Source organism: Nicotiana tabacum, chromosome 20 (genome assembly GCF_000715075.1).
Source record: "Nicotiana tabacum cultivar K326 chromosome 20, ASM71507v2, whole genome shotgun sequence".
Classification (NCBI taxonomy): Eukaryota; Viridiplantae; Streptophyta; class Magnoliopsida; order Solanales; family Solanaceae; genus Nicotiana; species Nicotiana tabacum.
In genome coordinates this window covers 64,200,233-64,222,394 of record NC_134099.1, presented here as the reverse complement: position 1 = coordinate 64,222,394, position 22,162 = coordinate 64,200,233, and positions in this window count along the sequence as shown.

Below are 22,162 nucleotides of genomic sequence, written 5' to 3'. Positions count from 1 at the left end.
AAATGGTCTATAGCCTATCCAAAACGAACCTGGTCCCCTCGGGCTCCAAACCAAACATGCACAGAAGTGTAATAACTTCATACAGACTTTCTCGCATGATAAAAACATCAAAATAACACCTATAACTATGAATCAGACATCAAAATGAATGAAATTTTCAAAGAAAATTAAGAACTTCCAAATTTATAACTGCATGTCTGAATCATGTCAAATCAACTCCATTTAGCACTAGATTTTGCAGTCAAGTCATAAATAGTGAAATGAACCTATACCAAGTTTCGGAAAAAAATACACACCCGGTAGCAACAAAGTCAACCTACAGTCAAACTTAGGAATTCTTTAAACCTTCAAATTACTAGTTTTAAACAAATCAGGTTAAATCAAGTTAGGTACTTCCAAACTCAATTTCGGGCATATGCTCAAGTCCGAAATAAGGATACGGACCCACCAGGACCGTAAAAACACTGATCCGGATCCAGTGACACAAAATGTGACCGTAGTCAAATCAAGTCATTTTAAAGACAATAATTCACATTTTCTTAAAATTTTCACATAAACGTTTTTCGGAAAAAGACTTGGAGTACGCACAAAAATTGAGGAATGCTAAACGGAGCTACTCGAGGTCTTGAAACACAAAAATAGAGGCTAAATCTCAAGATGACCTATCGGGTCATCACATTCTACACCTCTAAAATATACGTTCGTCCTCGTACGGACATAGAAAGGTACCTGGACTGGTGAAAAGGCATGGATATCTGCTCCGGATGTCCGACACGGACTCCCATGTGGATGCCTCGATCGGCTGACCTCTCTATTGCACTCGAACCAAAGGATAACTCTTAGACCACCGACCTTCTTTTTGTCAAATTAGACTGAGCTGAAATCTAACACATGGGACAGATCACCGTGATACTTCAGAAGCACTAACACATGGAACACCAGATAGATTGCTAATAAACTAAGTGATAATGTTAGTCTGTATGCCACCTCCCCCACTCTCTCAAGAATCTCAAAGGGTCCGATATACCTAAGTCTCAACTTACCTTTCTTTCGAACCTCATCACACCCTTCATGGGTGAAACTTGGAGTAACACCCTCTTTCCAACCATGAATGCAACATCACAAACTCTCCAATCGGCAAAACTCTTCTACCTAGACTGAGTTGTGCAAAGTCGATCCTGAATCATCTTGACTTTTCCAAGGCATCCTGAACCAAATGGGTACCTAACAATTGATCCTCTCCTGGCTTGAACCAACCAACTGGCAAACGACACCGCCTCTCGTATAATGCCTCATAGGGAGCCATCTGAATACTCAACTGGTAGTTGTTGTTGTAGGCAAATTCCACAAACGGCAATAGCTAATCCCAAGATCCCTCGAAATCCATAATGCAAGCGCGAATCATATCCTACAATATCTGAATGGTGCACTCGAACTGTCCGTCTGTCTAGGGGTGAAATGTTGAACTCAATTCAACCTGGTGTGTTAAACTCACATTGTACGAACCCTCCAGAAGTACAAGGTGAACTACATACCTCAATCAACAATGATGGACACGGGCACACCATGAAGATGAAGGATCTTGCGAATATATATCTTATCATACCGCTATTAAGAATAGGTAACTGCCACTGAAATGAAATGTGTTGACTTGGTCAACCTATCCACAATGAACCATACTACATCGAATTCTTCTGAGTCTATGGTAGCCCAACAATGAAATCCATGGTAACACGCTTCCATTTCCAATAAGGAATCTCAAGCCACTGAAGCAAACCACCAGGCCTCTAATGCTTTTACTTTACTTGCGGACAATTCAAACACCGAGCTATATATACAACTATATATTTCTTCATCCTTCTCCACCAATAATGCTGCCGCAAATCTTGATACACATTGGCGGCACCCCGATAAATGGAATACCTGGTGCTGTGGGCCTCCTCAAGAATAAACTCACGAAGCCCATCCACATTGGGCACACAAATACGACCCTACATCCACAACACCTCAACATCTTAAATAGTAACATGCTCGGCACCACGGCGTTGTATCGTGTTCTTAAGGACAAGCAAATAGGGGTCATCATACTGACACTCTCTGATGTGCTCTTACAAAGATGACCGAGAAACCGTGTAAGCTATAACACGATTGGGCTCCGAAACATGTATCCTCATGAACTGATTGGCCAAAGCCTAAATATATGATGCTAGTGGCCTCTCACCAACTGGAATACATGCAAGTCTACCCATACTCACAGCCTTTCTACTCAAGGCATCGGCCACCACATTGGCCTTCCCAAAATGATACAAAATGGTGATATCATAGTGTTTCAACAGCTCCAACCACCTCGTCTACCTCAAGTTGAGATCCTTTTGTTTGAACAAATACTGTAGACTCTTATGATCCATGAACACCTCACACGACACGCCGTGGAGGTAATGCCTCCAAATCTTTACCGCATGAACAATGGCTGCCAACTCTAGGTCATGATAAGGGCAATTCTTTACATGAACCTTCAACTGCCGCAATGCGTATGCAATCACCCTGCCATCCTACATTAATACTTCACCGAGCCCAATACGAGATGCAACACAATACACCATGTAGGGTCCTGAACCCATGGGCAACACTAACACTGGTGTTGTAGTCAAAGTAGTCTTGAGCTTCTAAAAGATCAGCTCACATTCATTTGACCACCTGAACGGAGCACCCTTCTGGGTTAATCTAGTCAATGGGGCTACTATGGATGAAAACCCGTCTACGAATCGGTGATAATAACCCGGCAAACCTAGGAAACTCTGAATCTCTATAGCTGAAGTGGGTTTAGGAAGTTCTGAACTGCCTCAATCTTTTTAGGATCCACTTTTATGCCCTCGGCCGATACAACATGCCCCAAAAGGCGACCGAGTCTGACCAAAACTCACACTTTGAAAACTTGGTATATATCTAACTATCTCTCGAAGTCTAAAGTACAATTCAAATGTGATGCTCATGCTCCTATCGAGTACGGGACTAGATGAAGATATCACCAATGAATAAAATCACAAAAGAATCCAAATAGCGATTGAATACTCGATCATCAAATCCATAAATATTGTTGGGGCATTTGTCAACCTAAATGACATCACTAGGAACTCATAGTGCCCATACCGAGTTAGAAAAGCTATCTTAGGGACATTCGATGCCCTAATCTTTAACTGATGGTAGCCAAATCTCAAATCAATCTTCGAAAACACTTTGGCACATTGAAGTTGATCAATCTGTATACGATGAAATCAGAGGAACCAATTTCTCGTTGATAGGGCATCTCGAAAGATCACCTCGAAGGCTCGAGACCACGGACCGAGTACCCTCCCTCGAGGTCTATCGAAGCTCGACCTAGGGATAACGTTGGTTGCGACCTCGACAGATACGGGGAGTTCCCGAAGAGTGCAGCCAGGGCCAGCAAAATCTATTAGGCTAGTTTGAAGCTAGTCTGAGCCTGCATCATGAAGTCAGCCAGCTGTCACATCTCCGTGTCTTTGTAATTAATGCTTGTTGTACTATGATGGGATTTCCCTCCTATATAAAGGGGATCCTTATCACTTTGTAAGGGTGGGTCACTTAGGTTGCTCCACACGAAAATATACAAGAGCTCTCTATTTCACTCTCCAACATATTCTCTTGATATCATAGCTTTCATTTATTATCTTCATATTTGTTCTTCATTTATTGCTTATCACTAGCCATAAAGAGCCTCCATTGATTTTATTATAACCGTTAGTCACATAGCAACTGCCTTTGCTAGTCCGTAATCGAACCCCGGGATCGACCTCGAGGCCCGGAATTGACAAGCCTCAGGCCCCGAGTAGCTAGCCTATCGGATTGATTGCAGCTCCCTCCTTAACTGTATTTATTTTCTAAATCTCATATACTTAGCATCAACTGCTTAACAAACTAGCATAAAAATAGATCATGTATTTTTAGAGTCTCATCAACAAATTTAATTGTTATTACCATTTTCATAGTAAATAGTTTGGCGCCCACCGTGGGCTAAAAATAATAGTGATTATTTTCTTGATGGTTTCATCACTCAATGGAAGTTATCTTTCACACTTTTTCTTATCCAATATATTTGATTTCAGTTCAATATGTCTAACTCAGTGAATGGAGGCGAAAACAACAATCTCGAGGACCACGGGGAGAATGGTGTGGATGTTCCAAGTGTTGGTGTGCTACCACAAAACCCTGGAAATTTGCCTGAACCAACCCTCATGAACGCGGTCTCGCACGATGCCCAACGCATCGGAATAAGCTCACATACCAATAGGAGCGCGAGTCAGGGAGATCCACAAGAAGTTAGAAAACCCCGACCAGGGAAGAACGTGAGGTTAGAATTCACGTTATTTTTGAAATGTTGTAGGCACAACAGCTAGCTATTGCTCAGCTACAAAGTCTCCAGAAAACTCCCAGCACGGTAGCAACGGGGATAGCTCCTCCAGTTGAACAAGTACCGAAGAGATCAAGCAACAACGGGTCGATGACCTATCCCGTCATCGTAAAAATGTTCGAAGACCTCACCAGGAGGATCGAGTTGGGTGACAAGATGATAGAAGCCAACGACAAAAATGTCGAAACTTACAACTCCATGGTTGACCAAATTCCGGGCGCACCCCCGGTCTTGAAAAGCGTTTCGAAGAAGTTCATACAAAGACCATTCCTTGAGGAAACGGCCCCGAAACCTATCCCAAAGATGTTCAGAATGCTAGAACTCTCATTGTACAACGGGACCTCAGACCCCAACGAACATGTTACTGCCTACCCCTGAGCGGTGAAAGGCAACGACATAAAGGACGATGAAATCGAGTTCGTCTTGTTAAAGAAGTTCGGGGAAACACTCTCGAAGGGGGCCATGATGTGGTATCATAATTTAGCTCCTAACTCCACAGACTCATTTGTCATGCTAGCAGACTCCTTTATAAAGGCACATGCCGATGCCATCAAAGAAGCAACAAGGAAATCCGACATTTTCAAGATTAAGCAAAGAGAGAACGAAATGCTTTGAGAGTTTGTATCTCGCTTCCAAATGGAACGGATGGAACTACTGCCAGTCTCCAACGACTAGGCAGTGCAGGATTTCACTCAAGGTCTGAACGAATGAAGCTCAGCGGCTTCAAAATAGTTGAAATAGTATTTGATTGAATATCCCGCTGTGACCTGGTCGGACGTCCACAACCGATACCAGTCAAAGATTAGGGCCGAAGACGACTAGATGGGAGCCCCCTCGGGCTCAGTATATCCAAGAAGGTTTCCAACGAAGGAACCAAAGCCGAACAAAGAAAGGTATCGGCCATACACCGAAGATAGGAGGAACGTCCCAAGGCGCAATCCACCTCGCAATGATCAAAGGATAGACCAAGGATAGGATCCTCATGGACTCACCAACAAAGCTAGATTCGTTAGGAACACAGGGCCAACGGGGGCACCTCACTTGTCAGAATACAACTTCAACGTCGATGTATCGGACATCGTTTTCGCCATCAGTAAGATCAGAGACACCAAATGGCCCAGGCCTGTACAATCGGATCCTTCAAAAAGGAATCAAAACTTAGTGTGCGAGTTTCACAACACGCATGGCCACAGGACCGAGGATCGAGCCAATAATCAGTTCCAGGAAAGAGAAGCAGCCAAGAAGAACGAAGAAAACAAGAGACAACATGTCATCCACATGATCTTGGGAGGTGTCGATGCCCCGCAAGAACCCATAATGAAAGGACAAAAATATCCATCACCAGAGAAAAGCAAAACCGGGGATATATTCCTAAGGACGCCATCACTTTCAACGAAGCGGACACCAAGACCTTGTCTCAGCCTCACAGTGACGCACTAGTAATCTCTTTCCTTGTAAATTCTTTTCAAATAAAATGTGTACTCGTGGATCCAGGTAGCTCGGCCAATGTTATCAGGTCGAGGGTGATAGAGCAGCTCGAACAACTTGACCAAATCGTACCTGCCACTTGCGTTCTCAATGGATTCAACATGGCAAGTGAAACAACAAAAGGAGAATTCACACTCCTAGTCACCGTGGCCAGCACGACCCAAAACACCAAATTCCATGTCATCGAAGAAGACATGAGGTATAACGCCTTGTTTGAACGGTCATGGATACACTGCATGAGAGCAGTCCCATCCACACTCCACCAAATGATGAAATTCCCAACAAAGGACGGAATTAAAACCATCAACGGGGAACAACATGCAGCAAGGGAAATGTTCGTGGTGCACAAAGTGGCACTGGCGCCCGTACCTCCGCTCGCAAAAAAGCCAAAGGGTAATCAATCCACACCCTCAATCAAGCCTGATTAAACAAAATAAAGGATCGTACCGCATCCTCATCTCAAGTGATTGGAACATATCGATCCTCAAAACATCGCTGGCGCGTCTCACACTAAGGTACGGCCATTTCCCTTTTCATTTCGTATTTCAGACTAACCCTTATGCAGGAGCCCAATCAAAGCAGTCAGAACATTAACCCAGCTCAAAGACCTTAAGGTTTTGAATCATCCATTGCACTATTTTCCTTCGATCGAGTTTTTGTCCCGAAAAGGGTTTTACCGGGAAGGTTTTTAATGAGGCAACATTGCATGCTACCTAAGGGAGATTCAACAAGTGTCTGAGGCTTATTTTTCAATCAACCTCGAACACTGAGGGCCCCCCCCCCCCCCCCCGAAGGTCATCCGCTCGGAAAAGCCAAGAGATGCCGAATCGGGCCCCTATAATAAAATGATGTACCGGGCCAAACGGTCGAATGAACCATGTCCGTAGAGCCGGGCCCCCAACAACAAAAACTTGTACATTTGTACCAAATAATTGAAGAATATTTGTTATCAAAGCTTCTCACGCTCCAAAAGAGGCTCAACACTTTCACAAAAACAACTCCTCCGCCGAAAACGTTCCGAACACTCGGAGATTAGCGTCAACAATTCAACACCTAAATGACTTCCGGGTCGGGACTCCAAAATCGTAAGCCCTCAGATAACGCAACGTGGAGATCGCTAAACATATCCAACACCAAAAGTACCTTGAATACTTGGGGACTGGCATTAAAATCTCAAAAGAAAAACGCACGTCGTAGAGTCGGGATCTCTAAAATCGTAAGCCCTCCACGAGGCAATGCAAAGTTTGCAAAAAATGGCTCCTGAGTCAAGAAACTCTCGACAACTCGGGGACTACCATCAAGCGCCACCTCCATTGACTTATCAAAACCATAGGCCATAAGACCCCGAGCGGGTAGACTCGGTCTCGTAAGACCTTGACGACATGTAAAACTATAAGACCTCAACAGCATGTAAAAATGTAAGACCTCGACGACATGTAAAACTGTAAGACCTCAATGACATGTAAAATTGTAATACCACAACGGTATGTAAAACTGTAAGACCTCGACTGCATGTAAAATTGTAAGACCTCAACGGCATGTAAAACTTGTAAGACTTTACTAAAGGCATAGACTTGATCCTAAGGTTTCGGCTATATATCAAATTTGTAAGACTCCTAGAAAGGCATACCCTCGATATATATGTCGAAACTATTTCACTCGAGACTCAAAGGCTCCGGCAAAACACAAGTGACTCCGGTCACACGGTTGTACCAGGTGAACTAACGTGACTCGGGGACGCCCAACTGTCACTACAAGGCGTAAGAGCCATTGTCGCCAGCCTACACAGGCCTTCAAATGACTCTAAATCTACTTTGAAAAGAACTGGTTAAACAGGATACCCTCGGCATAGGCAAAAGAGCTTCGACCATGTCAGGTCCAAATCACAGGCTTCAAGCTACTCAGCCTCCGAGCTACTCAGCCTGCGAGCCAAACCTCCCAAGGTGCTCGAATATCGCCGCAAGTTACTTGAAACCGAGGATCTTCCCGAACCGACGACGAGTCAGGCAAAAATTACTTCAAAAGTCCTTAACGAGATAAAAATAAAGTCTACATAAATGGTTACATCGACTAAGCGCATAAGAGCCATTGTCGCCAGCCTAATGAGCCTCAGGTCCATACATACTGAAGGTCGCATCGACCTAAAGAGTGAGAGCCACTGTCGCCAGCTTGAAATCTGAAAACTTGAGGGTCAAAATGAGCTCGAATAGTAACCCGATTCGGAGACTGGACCCAAAAAAGTTAACTAAATATGCCTGAGAGCAAGGTGTAAGAGCCATTATCGCTATCCTACTTACAATAAAGGCCGCATAGGCCCAAGGCGTAAGAGCCAATGTCGCTAGCCCACTTACATTACAAGGCCGCATCGGCCCAAGGCATAAGAGCCACTGTTGCCTGCCCACTTACATTAAAAGGCCGCATTGGCACGAGGTGTAAGAGCCATTGTCGCTACCCCGCACACTAAAAGGTTGTATCTACCAAAAGCATAAGAGCCACTGTCGCCCGCCTAAAATTCACCTATTTGAAGGTCAAATAAGCTCCAGTCGATGTCTGACTCGGGGACTGATCCCAAAAAAGGTGGCCCAAGTATACCAAAGAGCGAAAGTACGTAAGAGCCTACGGGCCAGTCCAATGAGCCCTGGGGCCACATTAGTACTTTGAGGATTCCTACCAACGCAAAAACCAGCTCGCCTGGTCAAAATCGAAATAGAAAATGATACAAAAGGAGTAAAGCCGCAAGTTTTTTTTTATACACATGTGCGAAAAAGTGTAATCTCCGTCTACAAACGTGCTTTGAAAATGCTATATATAGATGGAAAAATCTATGGCCCCCCGGGGGCTACGGCCTTCCGGCCTCTTCTTTACTTTCTTCGGCGTTAGGCAAAACCAACTGAGCATCACGCTCGTCCGCCCTTGCTAGCGCCAATTCCTCTGAGAGGGCGAAGCCCCTAACACAAATCTCTCCAAGGGTCTTTCTTCAAGATTTGCAGCAAGCATATTCTTCAACCCTCCCTTCAAGATCATGGATCCTTCTTAGCTCAGCTTGAGCATCAGCGACGTCCTTTGAATAGATCGCCATCTCTCGGTCAGCCTTAGTCTGGCTTACGCAGCTTCTACCCGAGCATCAACGATCTCAACCCTGATTTTCGAAAGCTCAGACTTGAGCTTCGCAATCATTTTTGTCTAAACCAAAGCATTGGCAGGAGCTATGCAAAGTTGAGCTTCAAAAGAAGGAACTTTGGCCAGAACATCCTTCCCCTCTGAAGCCTGAGCCTCCGCCCGAGCTTTCAATTCATCATGCTCACGCCTGGCCCGGCCAACTTCATCTCGAAGGTGCTCCAGGGTCTCTATCTTTTTCTGCAACTGAAATAAGCTAAGTATTAGCCCTGGGAACCAGAAGGCGGAATACATACTCACCCGGGACAGAAAACTACCTGCTCCTTCTGGTGGTCCCATAATTCAGGCCCCGTCCCACCTCATACTTCAAGTGTACCAGCTCGACTTCCTTTTCATCACAAAGGAGCATTAGGGATCTCTTCTCATCCAGAGCTTTCCGTATCCTGGCTTCACAATGAAGCAGCTCGGACTTAAGCTTGTCGAATGCCTGCAAAAGAAAGCTCGATAAGGAAGGGAAGCCGCAAAGATCAAAAAACCTGTGTCGAAACTCACCACAAAGTGAAACCGCTGGGCTTCCTCGAAGGCCGAACGCACACCTCCCAATCCAGTCCCTTAGGCCCTGAAAGAGCCTACTTCAGTTGAAGCACGGTCGCTCAGTGTATGAGACCCCGTGTTTATAGTATCTCCTGAAATTCTATCGACGGAAACATAATGTGATAGCAATGGAGAAACCATCTTTTCTGAACTGGGAGCCACGAACAAGACGTGCTCGGATGATGCTTCCACTCCGAAGCCCTGCTCTGCCTAATTTTGAGCGCCATCGCCCTGTGAAAGCACCTCTCGTTTATTGTTAACATTCTCCGAAGGCCTGCTCTATATAACTTTAATTATAAATATTTTCATAAACAAGATTCAAGTGTTGAAATAAATACTACAAACTTAGATATTCAATACAAAGCAAGGAAATGAAGAAATGAATAAATGGGTAAGAAATTCTCAACCAAAAGCTTCAAATCTTCAAGACCAAAGTGTGTGTGCAAACCCTAGCTTCCAACCCTTTTCTCTCTAGTGTTTGGAACTAAAAATAATCCAAAAGAGGTTTTTCCAATAGGCTAGGTCGTGTATTAAATGGCTTTGGGGTCAAAATCTTAAAATGCCAAAACTACCCAGATTGTGCCTAGTTTTAATGCATCGCGATCGCGTAAGCCGGATTGCGATCGCGTAGAGTGATGATGATGACCAATGCGATCACAAAGAGAATCCTGCGTTCGTGTAGAAAATTTCAGGGTAGTGGTCAAATTCTTCATCGCGTTCGCAGAAGCAGTAATGCGATCGCGATACATATTTTCTCAGCCTTATGCAATCGCGTGCCAATGTTTGCGATCGTGAAGGGTGTTTGGCAGCAGTCATTTTTCACCATTTTTGCATATTTTGACTTGGTTTCTTCTGTTTCTTCTCCAAATCATATTATACCTGAAATATGCCAATAAACCTTAGAAAAAGCCTTGGGTTTTCAACAAAATCATGCAAAAGCCTAAGTATTAAGAGGAGATTAGTTGGTAAAATACCAACTTATCAAACCCCCAAACATAAACTATTTCTTGTCCTCAAGCAATTCAAAAACTAAGAATATCATTCAACAAAGTCATCGCTTAAGCTCAATGGCATACCAAATATCATTTCAAGTCAAAAAGGGCCACTTTAAGCACAATCTAGTGACTTCGGTTGGTACCAACAACTAATCCAAGGCATATGAACCACCAACTTTTCGAACATTTTATTTCAATTCAAGTGCTCAAACACGACATTAATCAAAGTAGCAACCAATTCATGACACTAAAGATTCAAAATTTGCCTTTCTATCACATTTGTCCTCCTTCGCTCATTTCTCCAAATTGAAAATGGGATTAAATTTACAACTCGAATCTCATGTGCCATCACACTTTAAGAGAGAATCCCAAACTCATATATTGCAATTCAAAACATAAATGGGATGACAAATGGAAAGAATCAACTCTCTCTCTCTATCTCTCAAAGATATTCAAATTCACAAGAGTAGTACCATAGGCTTGCCCTTCATGTATTTCTCCACTAATGTAGGCATACTTGGTTCAAAATCAATTAGGACTTAAAGGGTTGTAGTTTAGGCTTTTGGTTAAGGTAGGGCACAATTTGGTAAGAGTGACTCAAAACCTCCCTAAGCACTATAATTTTTCAACACTCAAAGTCCACTTCCTTCAAGAACTTTTCCACCTTTTTTTATATCACCTAGTCTTCCATTTATTCAAAATCCCTTTTTTTTTTATAATATTTTTCACCTTTTAAGAAACTTCCATATCACAATTTTTCCAACATCCACCCCAAACTTAGGTGTTTAGCCTATATTCATATTTCAAAATACTTAGGGAGGTATGGTGCCACAAGAAAATCAATAAGATGATAGCTTGTAACATGGTTTCCAAAGAAAAAGTTAAAAGGCTCAAAAGGGTTGACTAGGGAAAATATGCACAGGTAGGAAATTTAGGCACAATAATGGTCCAAGGAAGGCCTAATATCATTTCTCAAACTAAGTTAGTCTAGGATTTCGCCTTGAAGCACATTCCGGGCAAGTTCTAGACTACAAATGATGCAAAAGAACATCACAATTAAATCTCACCACATATGGCACATGAAAACTCAAGTGGAATGCAAATCCAAAATTGAATTGACACCAATGAAGCTCAAGGAAGTCACATGTAGCCTACGAATCTATTTAGCGAATCAATGAGTCAAAAATAGAATCTAAAAGTCACAACAAGGAACATTACTTTAATCGAATTTTTTTATTAGGTACCAAACAAGTCACAATTTGGTCAATGGGAACAAACCCCAACTCAAACCATTTATTCTTCCTAAATTTACATAAGATATATCTAAACTACAAGACTAATTCCCTTAAGAAAGTCGTCTATCTATCCATCATCGGGAAAAGTCGACAAAAATTTACTAACAATTACCCGGTTCAAAAAGAAAATTTGCATCCTCGGAAAAAGAACCGTGGTGCAAAGAAAACCAAGGATATCGCCACAAAAATAAAGCATACTATAAAAACAAAAACTCAAGAAGCTAGTAAACATACTAATACAACACATCACATGAAAGTACAATAACAATTAATAAACTAAAACATCAACCAACCTATGCAAGTTATCACACAAAAAAGAAGAAAATAAATTATGCTCCGTATACATCCATCATATCTAAATGAGTCACCCCCAACCTAAAGTGTTGCACTATCCTCAATGCAACTAAACAAAACAAGATAAAATAAAGGAGGTGTTCCCTGAAACTGCATCAGTCGGAGCTGGAGGTGGTGGGAAATTTGAGCTCCAAACTCGTATCATCATCATACTCCGATTCATGTAAACCACAAAATGTACTCAGCTTTTGCATCATCTTGGACAGAAGTTTGTTTTTCTTCTTCTCATGCTCCTTGAACTTTCTCTGCCTTTTCTCAATCTTTCCTTGCCAGCGACTCATATTCTCCAACCTGGTGTTAATGGCCTCCACCTTGCCCGCGATTGCTTTTTGCTCTTTGACCACATACTCCATGGATGGTGGGGCAGTAGCCCTAGTAGATGTGCTAGCCCCAGGTGGGCCAGTAGGAAGGCTAGCTATAAGCTGCCTAATATGCGCATCTCGTCCATATATCTGACTGGATAAGTGGCGCAGAGTGTGAGCATAAGATTAGAGTGGTCCCATGGGGTCAAAGGACCCTGATACAGGTGCAAAGGATCCGAAGGGATCAATGGTGGCCTCAGAGAACTGCCCAAATGAAGAAAAAGTAACATCAATTCTTCTCTTTTTTTGCTTGTCACTGGGTCTCCTTTTCAGCAAAGGATAGATCATTGGCTTTCCTGGACCTTTCTCAACATCATTTGGGAGTTTTGGCACCCTAGCATCACAGCATTATCGAGTGATCAAGGATGGGAAGAATAGGCTCTTGGACCTCCCATGAGTGGCTTCCTCAATTTCCCGAACAATATGCTCCCCCACGTTCACAAGCAGTCCATCCATGATAGCAGCAATAGTCAGTGCCCTATCTGGTGTCACATCAGTATCATTTGTAGAGGGCGACACTCTTGAACAGATAATAGAGAACCATGTCTTTGCCTCAACCGTGAAATCATGAGAATCAACTCCCTTGTGCACTGTCATCCACTTCGGGGTAACCCCGTCATGTAACTTATCCACTAGCCACGGTTTCCTCCTGCTCTCGCTCTGTCTCTGTAGACCTCATTATCAGCATTGGGAAGGCCATAAATACCATTGATTATCTCAAGGCTGAAATGGACTTGCACGCTCCGCACAGTAGTAACAAAGGCACTTTGGAAGTCGGTTCTCAAAGCGTTTGCATAGAATTCCAAAACTATTGTGTGGTTGGCAATATTTGGTTGCTCGGCAAAACAAATCCACCTACTTTCTATTAACCATGTGTAGAAGCTCGGCATTTTAGTCCTTTTCCAAGTTTATGCCTCTTTCCCCAACGATGGTCTTTGACAAGAGTTCATCATATTTTCGCTCACATGCTGCAGATAGAAACCGGTCATGATCAAATGGTTCCTCTTGTTCAGCTCCAAAGACATATTCTTGCTCAATTTCATTGTGTTTCGGATCCATTTTATTCCTAAAGTACCTACAAAATAGACCAACAATGTTAAAAGCTCATATAGACACTTAAAACAATGTATTAGGAAGTATTTAGGCCAAAGAAATGGGCGAAAAGGGTCCCAGACAGAGCTGTGCGAAGCTACTATTTTTCGCCAATTTTGGGACTGCCAGTGGTTGCTCTTCGCGTTCGCGAGCAGACCATCGCGTTCGCGAAGAGAAAAAAAATTTTTGTCCAGAATTAGACCTTCGCATTCGCGAGCAGACCATTGTGTTCGCGAAGGTCAAAAATTTTCTGCCCCAGTGTTTTGCCTTTGCGTTCGCGAGAAGACCCTTGCTTTCGCGAAGGTCATCTTCCTCGCCCAGACCTGGTTTTCTTTCAAGCATTTCTTCAAACAGTTGGGGTGCCCTCTTTTCTTTGTTCTTTTTACAGATCATTTGAGCATAGATCTTGCCCAAATTTTTCTTCAACAACAAACAGTCACACTCAACCAACCTCACCCAGCAAGCACAACAAATTTCACACATGAATTTGACATTTAAGATTACAAATTTTTGAACCCTAAGCACTAATCAACCATGGTTGTTCTTCCATTGTTTCACACCAAGAAAGAGAAGAAAGATTCAAGAGGGAAGAGAGGAAATCACATACCTTGAGAATGGATATGAAAAATTACAAAAGACTTGAAGATTATGGATGATTTGATTTTTGGGGGCTTAAGGAGTAAAGGGAACTATTGTGTGAGAAAGGATGGGTGAATTTATCGTTTCCAGCAGTTTTTAGGATTTTAAGTTACCTGACCTTATGCGTTCGCGAGGGATGGGTCGCCTAAGTGAAGCATATTAACTGCCAACAGGTCGCGAACGCGATGGTTTAAAATTTGATAAACCTACGCGAACGCGAGAGGTCCACGTGAACGCGAAGAGTAGTTTTTTGCAGTTCTACAATTCTGGCAGCTACTGGTTTTGGCTCTCCAGACCACTCCGACCTACTCAAATGAATTCAAAAAAATCTAAAACTTGGCAGATTAGTCAAAAATAATATTCTAAGCTATTCTAAAAAGGAAAAATTCAAAAATGACTAAAAATTTTTAAAGCGATGGGTTGCCTCCCACCAAGAGTCGCATTTAACGTCGTGGCACGACGCAAGACAACTTTACCACTTTTCTCGCCACTTGGACGATATGAATTTGGAACCCAACTTGGAATCAATCTTGTGACCCCAAGTGGTGGGAGGTGGTAAGTAGATGATCAAGCCAAGACTTAATTTCTTCATTTTGCACTTCTTGGTTTTCATGTGAGGAATGTCATTTTTCCTTCTTGTTCCCTTAAATTGTAAGATGTATGGCCTTTGTCTTTCCTCCTCGCAATCCCTCATTGACTCGTGTAGTTCAATTCCCATATCACTACACAATTCCAATGTTGAAAAATGCTTGGAATGTGACATCAACTCCCCAAATTGCAATTCTTCCTAGATTTCGACATCCTCTTTTTCCCCCCGGACTAGAGTCAATCTCAACCAAATTTTCATTTACACCGGTTGACTCTAATTCCATATTTTTCTTGGCATTACTAACACTCATGGAGTCGGTTGACGGATGTTCAATTCTTGATTCCTCAAAGTAGAGCTCACTTTCTTCCTCGTAGTCGGACTCTTCTTGACTTTTTTCAACACTCTGAAGTTGGTGAGCATAGTGAGCCTCAACCAATATTTTCATGTGATCTTCCAAAGTGCAGATATGTTCATCATTGTGAGTCAAGCTTTTTTTCAAGTCGTCGAGTGCAATGTTGTGCTTCTCCTCATTCGCAAGAATGGTTTCCAACAACATCATCTTCTCATTTTGAGCATTTGAGAGTTCTTCTTGGTTTTGATCAAGCGCCAAGGAAGGATTTTCGGCTTCCACATCTAAGGAAAATTCTTGGCTATCATTAACTTCCGAGGCTTTTTGGACCTCTAAAGCTTTAAGCATTTCTCCCATTTGTGAGTGCAACCATTCAAGTGCCAAGTCATTTTGGAGACTATTTTCCAAAAGCTCCTTCAATGCACTTTGTTCTTTGTTTCCTCCTTCAATTAGGCAATCTAACATGAGCTTGAACTCTCCATTTTAACCATGCTCAATTTCTTCCACTTCCATAGCCCTATCTTTTCATCACAAAGAGTAGAATCATCATAGCGGGGGCTTGGGGAAGGGAAGGATAAATAATCACAATCATCCCAATGACTATTTTGACGACCACACTTATCACAAATTCTCCACTCATGTATTTGAGATTGCGTGTACAATCCACCCCCGAGAGAATTTAAATAATTTTGCCACGACTGTGGTCCTCCACAATAAGGCAAGGGTCATCAAAGTAAGAACAACTACCATCCAACAAATTTTCATTAAATGATGATATTTTTCAAAACTAAGAAAATAAACAAGAAACAAATAAGAAAAATAGACCAAGGTAAGAAAAATTAATTTATACAAATATTCACAAGTTTGGACCAAAGCACTTACGCTTATTTCTCAAACAACCTAAATTACGCCAAATTGTTCCCCGGCAACAGCATCAATTTTGATGACGTCCAAATCCACTACTAAAAAGTAAATGAACACGGTCGCATGCAATATAATTTACCCAACTATGAGTTGGGGTCGAATCCCACAGAGAACAATATGTAGGTGATTAGGAATGTAAGAGAATTATCACTTGTTATGCAATGCCAAACACTAAGAATTGTTTTGAGAAAAGATTTATACCTAAATGCGGAAATGTAAAATAACCTAGAAAGCAAGAAAAATGATCAATGGCTACAAGGATGGATGCATTGGAAATTACACTCAAGTAACGATCCAATGTATTTCACGATTTTACAAATATGAGCAAGTTTATGTTAATTAGCCACGGGTAATAATTCTACATTAGCTTCTTCCAAACACTAAACAGACTTCTTAATTGAATCATCCCTAAAACAATTAAGAGATTAAGTACACTCGGATATGGCTACAAGTAGTTCATTCCCATCCTTAGGTAGAATCTATAAAATGAGGGTTAAAGCCTCAAGTTCTTGTTAATTAATCTTTCCCAACCCCAAGTAATCTTTCCCAAAATTAACTAAGAGTTAATGGGTGAGTCCTAGGGTTAGCTAATCCCTTTGAAAACATTAAAGAACAAGAATAATTAAAGTGATAATAACTCACTTCATAAAAGGATAAAAATCATTCAATACATAAGCACAATAAAATATTTTATCCACACTTTAATTATGAATATTTCCATAAACAAGATTCAAGGATTGAAATAAATACTACACACTTAGATATTCAATACAAAGCAAGGAAATGAAGAAATGAACATAAATGGGTAAGAAATACTCAACCAAAAGTTTCAAATCTTCAAGACCAAAGTGTGTGTGCAAACCCTAGCTTCCAACCTTGTTCTCTCTAGTGTTTGGAACTAAAAATAAGCCAAAAGATATTTTTCCAATAGGCTAGGTCATGTATTAAATGGATTTGGGGTCAAAATCATGAAATGCCAAAATTGCCCAGCTTTCGCCTAGTTTTAATGCATCGTGATCGCGTAAGCCGGATTGCGATCACGTAGAGTGATGATGATGACCAATGCAATCGCAGAGGGAATATTGCATTTGTATAGAACATTTCATGGGCAGTGGCCAAATTCTTCATCGTGTTTGCAGAAGCAGCAATGCGATCGCGATACATATTTTCTCAGCCTTATGCGATTGTGTGCCAATATTTGTGAACGCGAAAGGTATTTGGCAACAATCATTTTTCACCATTTTTGCACATTTTGACTTGGTTTCTTCTGTTTTTTCTCCAAATCATAGTATACCTGAAATATGCTAATAAACCTTAGAAAAAGCCTTAGTTTTCAACAAAATCATGCAAAAGCCTAAGTATTAAGAGGAGATTAGTTGGTAAAATACCAACTTATCAGCAGGAGTCCCCCTCCACTCTAATCGGGCAATCCCAACATGGCTAAGGTCACTATCTTGGCATGACAGTCCAATATGGCATGATAAGATGGTATGCAATCCATACCCAAGATAACATTAAAGTCCATCATATCCAGAAGTAGGATATCTACACCAGTCTCAAGTCTCCCGATGGAAACCACAAACGAGCAATAAACATGATCTACAACAATATAATCTCCTACAGTCGTGGACACATATATAGGAGCACTCAAAGAATCATGAGGCACAATCATATATGAAGCAAAATAGGATGACACGTAGGAATAAGTAGAGCCCAGATGAAGTAGAATTGAATCATCTCTATGGAAAACTTGAATAATACCTGTGATAATGGCATCAAATGAATCGACCTTAGGTATAGCCGGGAATGCATAAAATTGGGGTTGGGCCCGACCACCCTGACTTTCATCTCTCGGACGACCTCTAACTGGCTTGCCTCCACCTCTAACGGCCTAACCTCCACCAATAATGGCCTGACCTCTGCATATGGCAACCTAACCCCTGCCTCTAGCTGGCTGAGCACACAGTGAAGCAACTAGTGCCGGAACCATGGCATGAGAAATCTGTTGTGGCATGCTGCTCAAGAATCTCGGACAGAACCTCCTGATGTGATCAGTAACCCCTACACTCAAAACATCCATCCTGCTAATGTGGTTGCTGAAGCTGAAACTGACCCAAACGGGCCGGATAACCATGGTAAGATCTAGATAATAGAAGTTGATGGTGCACGATAGACTGGCTGCCTACAATGGGATACATAAGGGCCATGACTCCCTAAAGAATTTTGATATGCCTGAAGCACTGACTGAAATATCCTAGGAGGATGGCCTCTACCAAAAGTACCCCTGGCTCAAGATGAGGCACCATTGAAACTACCAAAATGACGAGGCCTCTTATCAGACACTGGCCCCTCCTCCTAACCACGAACCATCTCGATCTGTCTATCAATACCTAAAACCCTCTAAAAAGAGATATCATCCCTAATCTCGTTGGCCATCTGTAGCCTGATATTAAAAGTGAGCCCATCAATGAATCTCTTCACTCTCTCCCTCTCAATAGGGAGTAAAAAAATTGCATAGTGAGCTAGCTCCACAAATCCAGTCTCATATTGAGTAATAGTCATACTACCCTTCTGAAGACGCTCAAACTGCCTACAGTAATCCTCTCTCAGAGTGAAAGGAATGAACTTCTTCAAAAATAGCTGTGAAAATTGATCCTAAGGAAGTGTAAGCGAACTAGTTGGTTTAGGCAACACATTATCCCTCCACCATCTCTTGGCAGAACCGGTCATTTGGAACACTGCAAAATCACCCATTGGTCTCAACTATACTCATGTTGCACAATACCTTGTGGCAACAGTCGGAGTAATCATGTGGGTCCTCAGAAGGTGCATCACTAAAATGAACAAGAGGATCTTGGTAAACTTATCCAACCTCAACAAGGCCTCAGAATACATAGGGGCCTATCGTCGGCCTGTGCCGCAATAACCAGCTGAACCACCCCAACTGGCTATGTTGATAGAGTCTTATATAGGCAAGTTGCTTGCTCCAGGGTGTGAGTAGGGGGAGTCTGTGCTCCTCCCCAATCCCTAGTGACGGCAGGTGCCATAAGAAATGCACCGATCTGGGCCACACTCTCCATAAGGCCCACCAAGCGGACTAAAGCATCCTGAAGCACTGGAGTGGTTATGAACCTCTTCGGGACCTGAGCCGGTCCGACAAGTACGGTCTAAGATGGGGCCTCCTTCTCATGATCCACTGAGGCTCTACTACGGGTGTTGCTGTCAAGCTCTAGGCCGAGCCCTACCTCGGCCTCGGCCTATGGCTCGACCTCGTCCTCCACCCCTGGTAGTAGCTTCCATAGAGGGCTCTGGCTCTTGTCGAACTGCTGATGTTGTGCGTGTTCTCGCCATCTGACAGAGAACAAGAATAGAATGGTTCAGTCATCAATGATAGAATAAAATTGCATGATAGAGAAGGAAAGAAGTGAAATTTTTCCTAAACTCCATAGGCTTTGGATGATAAGTATAGACGTCTTCGTATAGATCCTCCAGACTCTACTAAGCTTGCTTATGACTCGTGAGACTTAGGTGACCTAGTGTTCAGATACCAACTTGTTATGATCCAGAATTCCCACCTCCGAGACAATGATGGCACCTAACATTTCACTTTCTAGAAAAGCCAACATTAGCTATATCTATTAATAATTTTTCACAATTCCAAAATTAAATGACAACAATGAACCCGAATAGTTGAAATGCGGTAAATAACTAATAAGTGGTAAAATCCAAACGCTACTCTCGGAACTAGTATCATGAATATATGAGCGTCTATAATACTAAAAATAATGGTCTGAAATAAACATAACTATCTGAATCAAAATTAACAGCTAAGGTACTGTAGAAGGGGACTTCAGGGTTACAAACATTGTGCAGTTGTACCTCAAGTCTTTGTCATGAACTGGAGTTGAGTGAATCTATTTGTAGCCGATGGGACCCACTCAAAAATCTGCACAAGAAGTGCAGAGTGTAGTATGAGTACAACCCCCTATGTACTCTATAAGTCACGAGCCTAACCTCAATGAAGTAGTGACGAAGCTAAGGTGGGCCACTTACAATAACCTATACACAGTATAATAATAATAATAACGAGGAAGGAAAACAAGAATTGAAATTAAGGCAGTTAATTTATGAAAAAAAAACTCAATCCTCGCAGTCGGATCCCATAGATCTCATAATTTCATGTAAAATTGTAGAAACCAACACAATAACAACAACGAATACAACACACACAACCTGTTGCGGCGCAAAACCCGATCCCACTGTACACACACAATTCTCCCTTATTTCACCATAGCATCATTTATCAATATCTTGAATCACATATAAATCCATTGCGGCGTGCAACCCAATCTCACCATATAGTTATAATTGATGTCATAATCCTCCCTTACTTCACCATGTCACAATTTATCAATATCAAGTATTACGTACACAACTGTTGCAGTGCACACCCTGATCCCACCATTTTTTAATCAAATCCACTAGGCATTGTGCCCAGAATTAATTTTCATAAATGTAAAATAAAGTACAACAACGGAGGGGGACATAAACCTTACCTCCCAAAAAATAGTTGATCATCCAGAAATGACAAGCAAGTACACCTACACAACTAAATGGAGTTAGACCTATAGTAAGGTTCCAATTGTCTTTGCAACAATGATAGATAGTTGGATATACAAAAGCATGGTTTAGTGCACCTAGGTTAACTATACAAAAAGTACAAGGGATCCTAGATCTACTATGCAAAAATATGTGAGGATCCAACTCCATATACATAGGATGCTACATCTGGAATAGGTGAAGGAGCCTCCAACGGAGGATACCAAAAGGTGTGTGACTATAGTAGAGGATATCTTCAACTTTGCTTTGACATTGAGAGCAAAGAAAGCTAAGTTGAAGATAGGAATCAAAAGGGCCCAAATGATTGGGCAAATGAGTTGTTGTTGTCTACTATTTTTGATAGAGGAGAGTGGGCAATAGTGAACATCTATTATGCAGATACTCTCTAGGCTCGCAGGTAGAAGTGATGGCTTCTGGTTGTTGGAGATAGTGGACTGTTTCTGCTGAGAGTATGTGAACAAGGAGTTTAGGAAGGCTAGGTCTGAGCCCCTAGTGGTGTCCTGTTGATGGCCTAAAGCATGTAACAGAAATGGTGGCTGATGTGGTGAACTTTGGGTACTAGGAACTTTATTGTGTGCTTCTGAGGTATCCAGTATTGAGTTAGATTGATGCTCTTATTGATGATTATATAGATGCAAGTGTGTAGTCTCTGGTGACTCATGTGAGTTGTGTTTGACTATATTTGTGTCAAGATAACGTTGTCTTTTTGGCATGCCCAAGAGAATTGATGCATTTCCAAGAGATTGAACATCTGAGATGTTGATACCACACTTTGTAAATGCATCAACAATCTGGATATGGCCATGGTACCTGCAAAAAATAATAAACAAGTTAAGCAAGAAATTACTCCCAGGTTCTTGTGTGTTCTAGGAGCTTTGATGGGAAGAGGATTTTGTGTGATGAAGGTATGTTGTGGATTAAGGAAGAATACTGCCAACAGGTTCCTTTTTAGGAGTGATATGGCCTCATAGAGCATGTGTATTGTCTATCAATATCAAAATTCTCCCTTATTGCACCATATCATAACCGTTGCGGCGTGAAACCCGATCGATCAAATTTTTCAATAAATGTAATCAATCCAATAACTCAATTCACAAGAATATCTATGATTAAAGAATATGAAAGTAAAGCAATAAAGGAACCATGTACTAATCAACGGAATTATACAAATAATACAATAGCAACAAGATAATTTAACTATGTGACATTTAAGGAGTACAAGTAAGACAATTAAGGCAAGTGGAAATTAATCACAGAGTGATGGAAGAGACGAACAATTTAGTACAAGAATAATTAATGACAAGTAATAAAGGCA